General features: G+C 38.8%; 1 long non-coding RNA gene across 1 annotated transcript; it reads right to left on the reverse strand.

Moving 5' to 3' along the window:
* Positions 1 to 6,969: 6,969 nt before the first annotated feature.
* LOC121075885 lies at positions 6,970 to 12,903 on the reverse strand. The gene is made up of 3 exons (XR_005823217.1): positions 12,430 to 12,903; positions 8,017 to 8,210; positions 6,970 to 7,283 (listed from the first exon to the last, which is right to left on the reverse strand). It is a non-coding gene; the product is annotated as an uncharacterized LOC121075885 (long non-coding RNA).
* Positions 12,904 to 14,161: the final 1,258 nt, after the last annotated feature.

The following is a 14,161-nucleotide window of genomic DNA, read 5'->3' on the forward strand; positions in this document are numbered from 1 at the left end:
GATAGCGGCTTGGACAGTTCTTCTGCCAGTTCTTTCAGCACCCTCCTTCTTCCCTCTGGAAACATGTGAGAGATTATTCTCATACAGAATGATTTAATCATACATGTAATGTAAAGGTATGGTTTCTCTGATTGTTCTTCCTTCTCTTTACTACGTGGCCTACATATCTTACTGGTCCTATTCAACCCATGCATTACAACTTGTTTTCATCATTCCAGTTTAGTCCACGTGGTAGAAAATAATTGTTAGAATTTCCATCTACAGGATTCTTTTACTTGCTGAGGTTTACAGTCTGTTTGTATAAATATTTGATAGAGTTTTCATTACTGCTGAAACGTTATTCAGTTCCTTTGTAATTATAGACAGCTGGCCAGCCAACAGCTTTCAAAATGTGTTTGGTGATTGATTTCAATGAATGCGCTTGGATTCACACCCAGTCCAAGTTAATGTTTAGTGTGGGAGTGAAGATTAAATTTTAAGTCCTGTCCCAGTATTTTGGGTGTATCCTCATTGCATAATGAAATATGAGACACATATTACATACAAGCACATTATTCCTAAGAACTTCTACTACTAACTTTCATTGTTGAGTATTTCACATTTAAAAGGTGGGAACCAGTAAATATTTAGCATGCACACAGACAAGAGAACAAACCTTCCTACACATTGTTTGCCAGCTGCTACACAAGCTGTTGAAATACACATATTTTCATTGCTCTTTGTCAGGTGCTAAAGGTGGGACATTCCCCACTACAAAATCACTACAAAAGTAAGGTAGAGACAGAGTTCTCTCACAGAGAACAGAATTAGTCACCGCCCTCTGAAATGAAATATACTGCAATCACTCTTGCAACTCAAATGGTAAAGTGGAAACATGGACTCCATGAACTTACTGCTCCCCTCAGCCAGGTTAGTTGAGACATGCACTAAATCCATCTTAAAAGAATGTTTTCAGCTTGTTGAGAGCTCAGATCCCTTGAACAACCTAAGCTACATCTGAGCTCCCCCAAACAATGTTAAGATGTGAAATGATGTGAAACTATGAACATTCTAATGAAGATTTATGTTTTTTTTCTCAAGTTTTGCACTGATTCTGATGGAACTGTAAGTTTCTTTCAACCTCCAATATAAAATGAATGTGGAGTTTCTCTTCAGGGTACGACATACATAGGAAAACATAAAAATGTAAATGTAGTGCACAGAAAGTGCTGCTACTTTAAAAATACCTGTTTTGATCATTTTAATGCTATATTCTTGGAGCCAGTTTTTCACACAGGGAGCAATAGAAAGGTGTTTAAAGATGTTTATGTAAACATGGATCACGGGGCATTCTCACTAATTTTTGCTTCAGGTGCTCAAAGAAAGAAAAAAAAAAAAAAGAGAGACAAAATCCCTCCAATTCAGTACATCCTTATGGCCCTCTAGAAAACGATGGCATTGAAAACTTTTACTATTACCAGGCTTTTTCTGCATTTGCAAAGACAATTAAGAAAATTGCCTTTAGTAAATACAATTTCAAGTTTCTAATAAAACCTCAGTTCCAGCTCTTTATAGATCAGTTGTACTAGCAGACAGAAACCCAGATATACTGAAATCAGTCAAGGTGCCAAATAAGTTATGAAAAATGTCTGCAGGAAGTTGAGTTTTCATAGTGATCATTTCCTATTTTGCTGAGATTATGGCTCTCCAACTAAATCACTGACCTACCAAAAATAGTGAAAGTCCACAAAAGCATATAGACCTGATTTTGTTTTCATTTGCGATGTGGTAAACCAGGGGTAAGCTCAATGAAGGCATTAAGGTTGCACTAGTATAAAACTAATGTAAATGAATGGAAAATCAAGGCAAGATTTCTACTGAATTTGGTATTTTTCTCTTCTGATTACTTACTGAGAAAGCTTTAAGTATGCGCTATGTATGTGTGGAATATCTGTGATACTTAGTTTTTTAATTGTCTGATTTCATCTCCACACAATCAATCTACATTCTTACAACAGAATAAACTTCCACAAACACATGTGGGTATTTTCTGATGTCTGCAGAATTCAGAAAAAAAGAGAAGCAAACAAAACGATATTTTTGGTGTATGCCCATGCTTGCCAGGGTTCGGAAAGAAACATTTCCTTGCCAAGCTCTCCTCTGTTCCCAATTCAGAAGCAAACATCATAAAATAATATAACATAACTGCCAAACAGATTCTCTTTTTAAATATAATTCATTCTTTGTGTTATAGCCCAAATCATTGTATTCAACATGTATCTTCTCATCCTCCCTCCATGTTTGATTACACAATGAGCTCCTGATTTAAAGACCATTGAAATCAAGAAGAATCAAAACACTCAATCCCATTACAAAAAAAAAAAAAGTTTTCCATTTAAATTACACAAATGGAGTAAGAAAATCTGATTCAGTATGGCTTCTTGTGGATTATGAGTGCAGCCCAGCCAGTGGCAGATCTCTGAAGGACTGGGTGCTACTTATTTTTGCCTATGTGACTTGGAGCAGGCCATCTCCTATTGCAAACAAGTGCTGGCTGTATTTGGAGAGTCAAAGGTACCTTTTGTTTGCTCTCCCTGTTTGTTCTGTAATTCACACAGAGGCCGGAAGATGGAGGGGTTTCTGTAGGCACTGGGAAATGTCATAAGCTACAGTTCTCTAAGGGCTTGCTCCCTGCACAGCACTCCATTCACTTAAATAAAATTGCACACACCTAACAGCAAGGGAGCTGAGCCTTCAGCTGCACCTTTCTAAATAAAACCCTTCCTCCCACACAGCATCAATCAGACGAATGGTGATGCAAAAAACTTTCCAGGAGAAGTTAAAGGAATGACTGTACCCTCTGAATTGCCTTTTTTCTTTTAAAGAATTACTTGAAATTCTGTTTACTGAAATGCATTCTGCTGTCCCTAAATTTTAAGACACTTGTGCAACCATTTTACCCTGATAAATGGATTTCTTAACAGCAAGCTAGGGAAATCTCACAGTCTATTTTTAATTAGCTAAATGTATTTTATATAGAACCTAGATTACCTTGAGCATCAGGTACTGCTTTAAGAAATAAAACAAAGCCCTATTGCCAGAATGGTTAAGAGCACCGTAGTACTTATTTTGTCAGATTCTGCAAGGCAGAGTTACAGCTGCAAAACTCACAGAGCTGACCTTCCCAGGTAATCTTAAGGAGAGGAGACACTGCTCACCAGAATGGGAAATACATGCTTTGTATTTCATAGAAAGGGTTTACCATGTATGCTGAAAAGATGAGATAAGAAAGTGTTCAGAGAGTTCTTTATAAAAAGGGCTTGAGAAAGGAACGTTGCTGGCAGCGTGACTTTGGCCTGTCCCACTTTACAGAGCAGGCTCCGATCTGCGCTTTGGAGAACAAAAGTACAAGCAAAGAAATTACTAGTCATTTCAAACTCTGCTGGCTATAAAACCCTGAAAAGTCAAACAAGATGGACATACTTTTTTTCTTTTAGGACTAAAATTAACTTATCCACAATAGCAATTACACCCCTGTGATCATTAATGAGGTGTTTTATGTTTGGATTTGCCTCACAAGAAATGCTCAGCCATTTACAATTTCTCTTGTTTCTTCATTTTTCAAACAGGAAACATATGACCTCTCTTAAGAAAGGATGTTAGGGAAAGTAAGCAGTAGTGGGAAGGGTGAAGCCCATCAGTTTGTTCCCACAGAGGTGGCTTTTCACACGTAAAGCTGTTCTAATTTTAGGGCAGGGGAAAGAATTACAATAGACATAGCACACTTAAAATCATGGTTAATTTGCTGGACCCCCTGTTCCTCTCTTCCAGCAGTTGCTAATAAGCACTCTGTGATGCAGCACTCAGTGTTTGGGAAGGGTAGGTAAGCAGCAGCTGTTCCATCTGGGTACCTACACAGTGCCAACAAGGGGAGTGACTGAAGCACTTGCCATCTAGCTGTTAAATCAGTTGTCTTGGATGCTGATAGTAAGAGTGGCACGGGCCCTGTAAGCCTTTTGGGAACCCAGCAACTCAAGTGGCTAACCTGTGTAAAAGCCTCACGATTCCTGAGTTTGCCGTGCAGAAAGCTTGTGTGTGCTGTAGTCAAAGCTCCTACCTGCAATGTAGCCAATCATTTGTGCTGCACATTACTATCATCACAGTCCAGAATGAGATGTTGGGAAGATCCCTGCGAGCTCCCAGTTCTCTTCCACTGGTTCAGCTTCCATTTAGGTGAGCTGATGCCACCAAAACCCATGAAAATAACTTGAACATTGACTTTCAGTACCAGTTAACGTAAATTCAACCGTGTATAGTTTATTCGTGTACCTAAAATTTAATCTCTTTCAGTGGACCTATGACTGATGTGAAAACCTGAATAATTCTTGGGGCAATTTCTGGCTGAAGAGTTCACAGCTGGGCCAGCTAGTGTCCTGAACCTTTCATTCCAGACAGCTTTTCCTGCTATAAAATTCATTGATAACACCTATCACTTTGTGAAGCGTGTTCTATCTTACCGTTTTGTCTGTGGATGGATAAGTGTTTTGCCCAGTCTTACTCATCCTGAAGAAAGAAAAGCGTGACCATATTCTTCTATTTACAGCAACTTTCAAACTCTTGCATTAATTATACAAAGAGTGGATGTTATGCTTTCTACTGATCCATGATAAGCAGCAATAACTAGTATTCCATGCAAAGTATAGACTACTGAGGAAATTTCTCACAGAAGACAGCAGAAATGAACAGGTCTTTTAAAGGGATAGATTTAGAAGTTCAGTATGGCTGAGAAACACTCATGTCATAATGAATGAAGTGCAACTAAAAAAAAAAAACAACAGAGAAAGATAAAAAATAAAGAGAGACTGAGAGAATCATATTCCTCAGAGAAAGCTTTATAAACAGAGTGGTGTCTGGAAAAGCAGGTTTAGAAGCATAAACAAGGGATCTCCCTGCTGTATTGAGGGGAACTGTGTTTTGCCTACATTTTTTTGGTCAATTAAAAGGATTTAACCAACTATCTGGCTTCAGCACTGATTTCTTTTGGTAATGGAAACAGCTTGTAAAACCCTGAACATAAGGAGAGTGCCGACTGATGTCTACAAATTTCAATAAAATACTCAGTACTGTTATATTTGAGAACTGAACATTTGTCTAAAGACTGAATGCAATAAATTGGTTGTTCTTGTTTATGAAGGATAGTGAAGACTGGATTGTGCGATGTCCTTATTTATCCTGTCTGGCAATTTCTCAGTTTGCCTGGAGTTCTTAACCCAGAAGTCATTGGTCTTCTGGTTTATAGAAAGTTCTTAGTTTACCACAAGTCTTTTAAATCTTACTCTTCTGTGTTTTCCAGCATTAAGTAATTCCCTGGCCACCACTACAGCATATTCTGTATGTAAGCTGTACAAACTGATTTCCCTGCCCTATTTTCATAACACTGATTAAAAGGGAATGACACAGCTAACACCCCAATGTATCAAGCACTGGGCCAGAACCAAGGCATAATCCTGACCCAGACTTGAAGAATGGGACGCATCTCCATAGGCCCAACATGAAGCCTTTGTTTCTGTTTATAATCTGCACTGAATGAAAGAGGAGGGGCTGGGGAAGATGAAAACCAATGTGTGTCTTAGACTCACACTTGAAGACAAATTCAAAGCAGCTTGGATTCTCATTGCTGTAAAGCGGATGCTTCCTGCCCTGCTAAATTTCCTGATTCCTACAGTGTTCTCTCTAAAACCCCATGGATTCACAGCTGCACAAAACACTTCAACCTCAGTCAAAGTCTGAATTTAATTATGTAATTCAACATAGATTAATCCTGCATAAACACAGCCCCATCAGCCAGTTCTGAAGTGTCATCGGCTTTTTTTTTTTTTTTTTTTTTTTTTTTTTTCTATCAGGAAACCAGTTGTCTGTCTATATAAAGACACAATTCCATTTTCTACCATTAGAGCTTACTTATTACCAAATCTTACCGATTCTCATTGAAACTTACTATTTAAAGTAAGTAAAGTCTTTAAAGTTTTTAAAGTAAGAGATGCACGAAGCCGGCAGAAATAAAGATCTAATCCTTAGTGTGCAAGCTTGTTTAAAAATATTGTGCTGTCTAGGAAAAAAATATATGGGTTTTCTTATAGAAAGTACCTCAAAAAATTTTCAAGACAAAAATAGTTCTGTTATATATGTTTGGCAAATTTAGTAAGCTACAGTCATATTTTTAGTTGACTATATTTAAGAGCCCTGCATAAAACTGCTCTTAGCAACACAAATTTCAGTATTCCTGGCAAATACGACTTACTAGTAATAAGATGCCATTTCTGAAGACACACAAAGCTGATGAATGCACACAGAAAGACATAAAACTGATTAAAGACACTGTACATCCAACTAAGGAGCAACAGACTTTTCAGATATTGTTGAAATTTGTACTATTTCAGCACATCATACCACCCAAATTTTACTTGCTGTTATATTCCCTCCAGTTGGACATGCATTAAAAAAAAAAAAACAAACCACTATTAATAAAAAAAAAAAATTAATATTAATAAAAAAAAAAAAACCACTATTAATAGTTACAAAAATACAAAATTTACAAAAATACAAAATGAAAAAGGGAAGGAAACTTTGATACACACAACAAATGTCATGAGTAGCAAAATTTATGCTAAAACCAAACCAAATTATAAATTTTCAATAAACCTAGGAGAAAAAGTTTTCAGCAGAACACACAAATGGGAAATCTTCCCCTTCCTGGCAGCATCAAACTGTTCTGCACATTTGGTGAGAGAAGAAGCACTATCATCCCACGTGTCTTTCAGAATAGCTGTGTCAGTTGATGTGTACAGTTGACGTGGCCCTGACTGATCAGATCTGCTGGGTGCTGTTCCTAATGTGTATAACCATGGAACTTGTGCAAACTGGACTTTGGCAATAGTTGCTGTCTGCAGCATAGGATAGCTCTATTGTACTGGTACACGGTGCATTAAATGCTTTCACTCCTGCGTGCTGGTCATTTCAGTAAAGTTATGGAGCAAGATATCTGGCTATTCTGATTTAGAAAAAAGGCTACACAACACAGGTGTGTCAACTTTTAAAGGTGAGATGTGTTGGCTGACCAATACCTTTGTGCACATGGGACAGTGGTGAAATTAAAATTATCCCCTCTAAAATTTTCCAAATCCATCACTTCTGAGAGAGAAAGAAGAAATGAGACTGTTATAATACCTTTCTTCATTTTCTTCCCCTTTAATCAGAGCAGCATACAAGCTTCTCCATTTCCTGTGCATGGTCAATTCAACTACCTGTCATTAGAAAACACTTTTCAAAAAGCATTACAATATTAAACTCTTTAGTAGAATTCTCCATCTGAAAGTGGCAAAACATTTGGTAAGAACAGACCCAATAAAATGCTGCCAGAAAGCCATGCTGAAACAGTTTTTTCCCTGTGTTGTCTCTAGTTTGCAGATAAACAGAACCCAAGAGGAGTTAGATCACACAACTGGGCAGTGTTAAATCTGGAATTAAAATCTGAGGTCAAAAATCCTTGCCCATTGAAGTCAATTTTAATATTTCACTGACTGCAAAAGGACCCACTTAGCATATTAAAACAGGATTTGCCCTGTGCTCCAAGGATGCATTATGCTCTAAGAGAGAAGTGTTTAAAAACAGCAGAGCTTTTAAAAAGCCATGTTCAGGTATCTTTCTTTCAAAATTACATATTTTCTGTACCTGTATTGGCTTGAACTGACAAATAATAACATCAAATATCACAAGAACTACAGACCCAGGATCCTTTCTATGAAGTATTCCTACAGATCAGTACTAGTGCATAGGGGCAAACACAGCAACATAACTGCAACTCCTCGGTCCCGGACTGGCTTACATGCAAAGTACAGATGTTATGGCCAAAGGCTTTTTTCTAGTAGATGCTTACCCATCTTGTTAAAAGGATGCAAGACAAAAGGAAGAATGCACAGACAAGGCAGAGGAACTGCACAAAATACTAAAAATGAACACAAAAAAGTGCAACTATACCCCTTCCGTACATTCAGTTGTAGTGTAACTGGAAATACAAATCAAAACAGTTTGACCCACAGTTATGCTGGCTGCTTCAATGCTCACAGAGCAAGTCACAATGAACTTCTTGGAAAGTTGAAATCATTGACTGGTGACTTTGAAGTGATGGTGAAGAGAATGAGAAGCACTGATGTTTTAATGCTGCAGTAAATCTGTAGAGGAAGAGGTCTAGGCTAAGGCTCATGTAAAGGGTTTATCAATGATTTCTCAGAAAGCTCAGCCAAAACAATCAGAAGGCACAAAACAACCAATGCAACCCAACCCAACAACAAAAACAGCTTCTCCTTGTTATAAATTGTGGCTATTTTCCCTCTGTGAATCCAGGTTCTCTTCAAGGCTGTACACAGTCTGATCTCAGGCAAACTTCTCCCAGGGTTTTAGCCATGTCTCTTTGTAGCCACTAGGTGTCACTTTATTAAGATTATTTTTCAGGTCTGTGGGCTTTATTCGTTATAGCACAAAACCTCTTAATTTCATTCCCTTTTTAAATCTTTTTCCTTTTTAAATGAACCGGTAATGCTGATGAATATTTTATCTAATTTAATAGTGATTATTATTCCATATTCCCAAATCTGAGCTCTCAAAACACACTGGCAAATTGAAGGGGAAAAAAAAGTGATATCATTCCCCTTATTCAGAAAAGTGTAAATGTCATCTAAATTTGGCTACCACATATGCAGTTTGGGACCAGTATTTTAGCCCTACAAAATCACTTTTGCTTTGTTTTGTAATTCTGTGGCAACTTAGAAAATTACAGGACTGGAAAACACTGGGCCCTTGGCATGGGCAGGCAGCACTGACAGATTGCGATTGTGTGGTGACTTTGAATGAAAAACATGAAGCCTGAGCTACCGGTTCCCATTTTTCTCTTGCTCAGTTCATACGATGAGTCAGAAATGATGCAGTGGAGAATGAAAAGCAGAGAAATGAACACACTGAGAAAAAAAAGCAGTGTCACTTGCAGAGCAGATGGTATAATTTGGCCTACTGCAAGTAACAAAGAGGCTGTCAGGCACAGTGTTTATGGCTTAAAAGCTCAATGTATTTTATCCTGAAGGTGATAACTCTCAGCTTTCTGATGCTTTTGACTTTAAACTTGGACTAAAAGTTCACCACTGCTGAGTGTGACCCAGTTTGAAAATGGTTCTCCTGTACAGCCAAATGGAATGCTTTGCAGTTTTGGTACCAGTATTAAGGAAAGCTCCTATCCAACCAGAAATAATAATCAGCGGAAGCGTGAGTCCATTTACAAGAGGAGCCTCTAACAGCTTCCTTGTTTGTCCAGCTAGTATGCTAGCTTTCTATAAATATATCAGGGTGAACAGTAAAAAACTGAACAGAGAATAAGCTATAAAATGTTCCCAGCAAAAAAGAGCTGGAAATCAGAAGGTTTTTAAATGATACAGTGAAAATCTGTATCAGCCTCCCGGGAGAGTGCAAGATGCAAGAAACTTAACTCATTATAAGGCAGACTGATACAATAGGTATAGATAGGACAGGGATAACACAACACGAATGTCTGTGCTGACCCAGGGGTATCCCCTCTAGTCTGTACTCTCACTGGATGACAGCTTAGCCATGCCTATGCAGGAGAGTTGGCGCAGAGATTGGTATTAAGCCCTGGGGCTGGCAGACAACAGAAACATAAAATATTGTGAGAAATTCCAAGGGCTATAGAATATTTAAAAGACATGCAGAATGAAGAGATCTTATGTTGCTTTTATGGTTTATTCCAAAACATTATGCACTTCAAAGTAATGACTGCTAACTCTCTTAGTATGTTAGTTCCACCCTAGCAGCTGTAAACTCTGTTCTAAAAAGTTAATTGTCTTGCGTGCCTCAGTTCAGCTGATTATTCCAGTTTCTAGTAATTAAGATTGCATTTCATGATTCTCAGCCTTATTAAATTAATGTTTACTGTTTTGTATGCTACAAAAATAATACTTGCCATTATTTTAATTAAATTATTCGCAAATGGCATTGGTTCCACTTCAGATGTATATATAATGAGAAAAGGACCAAGCAGATGCATCATTCATCATACATTTTTATGTAGTTTTTTTTCTGTTAATTGGAGATACACAGACCATTCACATTAAATGCAAATCTTCCTAATTTATCTTACTGCTTTTTGAAAAAAAATAAAATCTTCAAACTAAAACAAGGAAATCATTCTTTATTCATCTTTACACCTCATTTCAGGCAATTTTTTCCAGCCCTGCCATGGTTCTGAGAGTCTCCTTGCCCAGATGCCCTGGTGTGCTGCAAAACACACCGAGAATAATGAGAGGATGCTTTTTTCTCCAGTACTGCCACACATATGTTCAGTACTGTACAACAAAACAGGATTAAATCTGATATTCTATCCTGTTACAACCCCATCCAGAGCACATCCCAACTTATGTGAATTTCAATTTTATTTTTTTTAAATATTATTCCTTGCAGCCAGAAGACTGACTGTTTTAATAAGGTGAGGGGCCTAATCCAATGGGCCAAATTAAGTTGTCCCACTGAGGCCAATGGGCTTATCCAATTTATCCTGTTGTAACTGAGCCATTTCTGACTCACACCAGGGAAATGAAGCAGCATCTGGCCCGAAGTCCAAAAGGTAAAATTGTCTGGGGCCATTTTCTGTCCTGTAAAATCATCATGTAGCTGGTGCAAAATGAGTTAGTGAGGCTACATGTTCACTAAATCCCAGCCCACAATAGTCTGCTTTGGAGGACAGCAAAAGGGACTGTAGCAGTCAGCAGCTTAGGGTGACTTTGTTCCTTAGCTTGTAATTTGCTGAAGGACTGGGACAGAGAATCAGAAGAGCTTTCTCCTGCAGAGCCTGAATGTGATGCAGCAATTTACCATTCCTTCAGATACAGGGGATGGCCTGTCATAGGCATGCACCGAAGTATGATCCAAATTTAAAATAGCATGGAAAGCTGTGTCTTGAAAGGATGGATTTAAAATTGGGCTCTTCCCTTTCTGAGCGCACAGTTAAATGCCTTCTGTTATGAATAAAAATACTAATCTTTCTTTGCACTTCTTTTCTTAAATTCTCATTTCCATTCTGACCTTTAATTTAGGACCAAGTAAAACTTAGCACAAAGGAACAGTCCAACCAGATATTGGAGATCAGATTGTTGAGAGCTAAACTGAGCTTTGCTGTGGATTTAGTCAAAACTTTGCTGGCAGATTTCTTATAGCATGAAACAGTATCCAGATACACTGAAGATGGGCTTTAGCACAATGTTAATATGCACACTGGATCAAGATCTAACTTGTCCGTGTATCTAAGGTTCCATCTAAAATTCATACACCATAGTTGAGTTCCTTCATTAGAACTGACTATTTTTGTTGATTGTGGCTTGTTGGAAGGAGGAGAAGAGTGAGAATAATGGCCATCTCTAAGGAGTACATACACACTTACATGCCTTCCCTAAGAAGCTACAACATAAAGCAAAAAGAATCCACAAGTATCTACAAATTCTAGGTAACACAAAAATGTATGGCAGACTTTTCATCATCCTGCCACCAGATTATTGCCACAAGTGATGAATGAATTGTACCTTCTACAATGATAACTTATTCATTGCATACTTTTATCTCTGCAAAAGCTCATGAATCTGTCCATATACCTTCTTTTACTGTGCAGGGCAGATATTCTTTAACCAGCTCTCTCCATATGTTTCTGTGTCCAGTTAATTGTTAACCTTTGCTAATCCGCTTTCTTATTTGCTCATAATCACTGTGATCAAGGATGTTAGAAGCACCTAAGGCAATCCGCATAAAATTTAGCACAGGAGACTATATAGAGACTATATAGAACATCTGAGAGCACTAGTGGAAAAGGGGACGGGGGCTAACAATGGAAAGCACTGCTTCTAGTATAGGAAATGAGAAATTTGCAAAAATTAGAGAGAACAAGGAGAAGAAGAGCTGTAAAATCTCTGCTTTTATAGCCAGGCATGTCAGATGTCTTCTATTCTGATACATTTGGAAAGTACAGCTCATTGTTATTTGCAAATCATATTTTTTTCCAGGTTGGAAATCTTCTGGGAGGGAGGTGCCAAAATCCAAGCTTCTTTCCACAAACCAGTTGTTATCAGATCCCAGTCAAATAATTGCAGATTCATTTTTATGACTGTGAAAATGTTTCCTCAGTGATTAATTAGGCCTGCATACTGTAATCAGGGCATGCTGGGTAGTATTTTATTCTAGAATGGATGCACTGTTGAAAAATCATGACTCTTAGATAAAAGGGATATCTATTTTTTCACATTCTGTTACTAATTTCTAGGGAAATTCTACCAGCACCTTTTGCCTTTTCTTAAGAAGAATCTGGAAGTCAAAGCATGGGGTGTGTTGCCACAAACTTACCGTGCCTTTTCCTTCCTGGAAAGCTGGAAGCACTCAGCCTGTTCACAGAGGCATTAGCCATTTTGTTCCGAGTTGCTGTTAAAGATCAGACTGGCTGCTCACAGAAAGTTACATTTGTTCTTTCTGCTTTCTTTGTTGTTCCCTTAGACCAAAAGTAGAAGGCTGTTATTTGTGTTTGCCGAAACAGAAGAGTGCCTGAACTGGAGGAAAAAGGCATTCACAAACAAGCAGGAAAGGACACAAGGAAGCATCCAAGGTCATGTGGCCTGACTGGCGTCATCCTATTTCAGTTTCACAACACTTATTTCTTTTATCCATTGTTTCTCCTGAGGTTTTTCTTCAGACCATATGCAGATGAACTCTCACCAGTTCACTTCTCCTAGCAGAGGTCGGTATGAAATGGCTGCTCTGACCTGCTGTGGTCTGGATCTGTTCCCTCCTGTTATGTTTTGATGGTGGGAGAACAGCCTTCAATTTGACATGCAATGTAAGGTTTTTCTGGAAGTCCATGCTCTGCTACAGTCCACTTCTAAAATTATTTCTCCAGATAGGCTTATGGTAATTTGATGACCCATCAGTGCATGGAAAGTTCAAAATCTGGCTCCCAAAGTCTACAGTAATAACAGTTAATTCTTATATAGTGCATTGTAGCTATATAAGCACTTTATGAGGCAATTTTAGTATTATTATTCCCATGTCACAGACAGCAAAACAGACAGAGTGTCACCATGGCTGAGCCAGGAAGAGAACCCAGAGCTCTGGCTGTTTGCCCTCTCCATGCTGCATTTTGGTATTAGTTAAGGCAGCGGTTAAAATAAAACACTGCCCAGCAAATCACTGATGTAGAAATATTTATGGGGCACAATTCAGCGTAAGCCAGTGCATTGCCATCGACTTTATTAGAGTGACATTTGCTTATACCCCAAGCTATTATTCTTGGAAAGCGAGGTCCGTACCTTGGCAGCGGTCTGGTGCAGTACAGTGAAGAGCACGAGGCAGGAAGGAGAGGTGACTTTGAGAGTCACGTAACCCTGTCTGTTCAAGAGAGGAAAATGGTCTGCAACACCACACACAGCCACAACCAGTTGGCTCCAAGTGGCTGTAGTCAGACCATGTTCAGACACAGCTCAGGGCGTGGGCACAAAATCACCCCGTGGTGACCGACAATGGTGAAATAAACAGTTGGCTCCTGCCAGTAGCGTGGGATTTTTTTTATGCTTCTTGAAAGTTTAGAGCTGTGCAAGGAGGTGAGTGTTGGGGACAAAAAATCTTCTCTAGGTCAGTGAAATGTATTCAGCACTGTCTGTAATTAGGGGGGTTTTAACTTCACCACGTTGTAGGAGTCATGACTGAAAGCGCTGCAGTCGCAGTACCCCCAAAGCCCTCAGCTCTCCGCTCGCTGTTTGACAGCAATCTAATTGTGCCAGTCGTGCCATTTGCTTGGAGTTACTGATCTCAGTGACACAAACGTCCGGCTCCTATGCACAGGACAGGAGCCACCAACTCATTTCACACAAGCTGCACAAGAGTAACCAGGGTACAAATCCACAGGCTAAAGCAGGGCAACACACTGGTGTTTAGCTGACAGCAAGGCCTGCTGGCAGAGCATGCGGGCTAAGGATCAGGCTTACTGTTTGGATCAAACTGCAACAGATTCTAATCTTCAGCAAGAGATTTTAGCACAGAAGAGTAGCATTGGTTAAAATACCCCAAATTAAGCATCTGAATCCAA

Source organism: Cygnus olor, chromosome 11 (assembly GCF_009769625.2).
Source record: "Cygnus olor isolate bCygOlo1 chromosome 11, bCygOlo1.pri.v2, whole genome shotgun sequence".
Taxonomy (NCBI): Eukaryota; Metazoa; Chordata; class Aves; order Anseriformes; family Anatidae; genus Cygnus; species Cygnus olor.